This window comes from Palaemon carinicauda, chromosome 30, assembly GCF_036898095.1.
Source record: "Palaemon carinicauda isolate YSFRI2023 chromosome 30, ASM3689809v2, whole genome shotgun sequence".
NCBI classification, from domain to species: Eukaryota; Metazoa; Arthropoda; class Malacostraca; order Decapoda; family Palaemonidae; genus Palaemon; species Palaemon carinicauda.
This window is the reverse complement of record NC_090754.1, coordinates 53,681,478-53,684,324: the sequence shown is the minus strand read 5'-3', so window position 1 is coordinate 53,684,324 and position 2,847 is coordinate 53,681,478. Positions and strand designations below refer to the sequence as shown.

The following is a 2,847-nucleotide window of genomic DNA, read 5'->3' as shown; positions in this document are numbered from 1 at the left end:
AATAGCCCAGTGAGGAAAGAAAACAAGGAAATAAACAAACTACAAAAGAAGTAATGAACAATTAAAATGAAGACTAGTGGGTCTTAAACTTAGAAACAGATGGCGACACTGGGCAAATCAAGGACACTGAAGTGAAGGCAAAAGTTCTGGATGTCTGTTTCGTATTTTGTCATCCATGTTCTGTCAGTGTCAAAACCAAGACTGAGACCTATCTCTGTGTAGCTTAGTGTGCTTTGACAGTGGCGGTGTATTACCTTCAAAATTTAATATCTGTGAGTAATAATGTTTTAGTGTGTGGTATTATCGAATTTATGATTTTAGGCCCATGTCTTTAGGTTATAAGGATTTTTGCCATCACTTTGCGGAATTTTAATGTTTTGATAATGCTGTTAGGACACAAAATTTTCTTATGGAGGGTATGGATAAGTTCGTTCATTCTCCTTATTTTGATGAAAGTTTTCCTTTGTTATATAAGTAACAGTTCAATAAAAGCTGATTTAGTGTTGAATATACAAAACTATGCACACACTGCGGCACAGATTTTCACGGGACTTTTGACGTTAGGGAATGACCCAGGGACAGATCAGTTAGACTTTTTGGATAACTAATCTTGGTTAAAGTAGTGAATTTAAGAGTAGATTATGACTTCTCGGCGTGGCTAAGGCATGCCGTGTCCCTTTAGCTTTTAACTATTTCAGTTATCAAATAGTAATTCAAGATCCTAACCCTTGAAGTACACCAAATGAAGATAGTTCGGAGTTTAATAGTTCGGTATCAATCAAGAGTTGAAATGTTGCCGAGGCAAATAACTTGAGAAGATCCATATCAGCATAATTCAGTTTTCTCCAATCTGGTCGGTAAATAGGCTTTTCAAAGTCTTTTCCATTGGCAGATAACTTTAGCACTAGTGTGGATTATGTAATGTCAAACTGATCTTATGAAAATTCACTATAAGGTTGCAATTCTAAGATTATTTCGGGATTATGTAGCCGGAAGAAACTAAAACTATACCACGAGGTAACTAAAACCTTCCATTCCCTCAGGCACTGGTAGTCCTTAATTTGGTGCTGATATGGACACTCAAACAAGAGCCAGAGATCTATTCCTGGACAGCCTTCTCCATAGTTATTGGTAAGTATGTCACCTTGGTTCACGTGTAAATTGTTTCAATTAATGGTGTTATACTGAATTTGTTTCGACCTTTACTTAGTTCGTCGGTTGTTAATTTATTTTTTATTCTTACGGCCATACAGTAAAATTTAGTAGTTAGTATAGTAGGTTCTTGGCAGATATAAACTTGAAATTCCTTTCACGTATGCCACTTCATTTTTCCACTCCACATACTTGTATTGAAATTTATCTTTCTTAATTCATTGGTTCAGTTCAACTTACTTTATTCGTAACTTTTTTAATTTTTTAATACATGGTTAAATTCGGTTTGTTTATTTTAGTTTATATTCGTACGACCTTTTATGATTGTTATACTATAGACTTTTTTACCTTAGTCATATGACCTTTAGTTCTGAATAAGTGTTGTAGAAATTCACATACTAAAACTTCTAATATCCCTTCCAGGTGATGTGTGGACTAAGCTACCTACCCGGACAAATGGATGTTTCCTATTCAGTGTAGTTTACCTTGAAGTCTGAACTTGCGTGTCTTTTAAAATTAACTTTTAACATATCAGCTAAGAGACTACGACGGTGGACACTCGCGTATGTGTCAGGGTGAAATGCTCTGGGCCTGTTAACTGTTGGCAAATTTCAATGGTGGGTGTTGATGACTTGCACTATATGAAGGCTGAAGGTATCTAGTTCCAGTGTAATCCACCAGAACGTCAGCCCTAACTCGCAGTTGACTAAATATTTACGGGGCCAGGCTTGTTCGATCTGCTGCCATACGAATGAAAAACTCGCTGCCTCTGTACTAGCCTGGAAGCTGGATGTTAACTTCTTACTAAGTACAAAGTTTAAATGACTTTACTGTTACTGCAAAATGTGCAACTGTTCAGTGGTGAATTTTGACACTATTCTTAGTTCGCATCTATTGAGATCGGTATAATTGTATCGATACAATTTTAAGTTTTGAGTAATCATAATAATGGTCAGTATTTCTAAAGATAACTTAAAATCTCATGGCTATTGTTACTCTCTCACTAATTTAGTCTCTTAATTGTAAGTTTAATTTGGTCTTAATGGTTCATAGGACTGCAGTGGCAATTCTTTGGTAATAGACATGATTAGTTAATGTAATTAATGTAAATCTTACCTTTCCATCTAGAATTATACTTTCAAATACTTCCATATATTTCTCATAACTTTGGTTTGCTTTTAGTCCTGAAGGTTTTCTAACTAGCCAAATAAATGGTTCAATGCAGTTATAGCTAATCACTTTAGCTTAAGTTTCAGCACATGTGGATTTGTAAAGTCTGATGGTACTTATTTTTGTTAGCTTCTAATTGCAATGTTAATGAGTTATAAAGAATCTTTAACTTTCGTTGAATAAAAAATTCATTGGTACTTCTCTATCTGTATTATAGATTGTTAGTATCCATCTGGTATTTAAGTGATGGTAGCAACTACCAAATTAGTTTGAATGTGAAGCCTTGATATTTGGTATTTACAGATTGAGTCTCTTTAAATCTGATATTTACGTTGGAGTATTTGCCTAAGCAAATGTTAATGATTGATCTTTCTAATGTGAATCTTTAAAGCTCTGAAAATGTGTTGGTAAAGTACAGTTCATAATCCGTAGAAAAGATTATGAAAGTTGAAAACGGAATGTAAGTGGTTTTTGGTAAATTTTAATAAAATTAGTTACACAATACCCTTCAAGTTTTCAGCGAGG

The 2,847-nt window shown here is 34.4% G+C and overlaps 1 long non-coding RNA gene across 1 annotated transcript; it reads left to right on the top strand.

Moving 5' to 3' along the window:
* Positions 1–231: 231 nt before the first annotated feature.
* Positions 232–2,508, top strand: LOC137623114 (uncharacterized). Its single transcript, XR_011040556.1, has 3 exons — positions 232–272; positions 1,044–1,131; positions 1,576–2,508. It is a non-coding gene; the product is annotated as an uncharacterized lncRNA (long non-coding RNA).
* Positions 2,509–2,847: the final 339 nt, after the last annotated feature.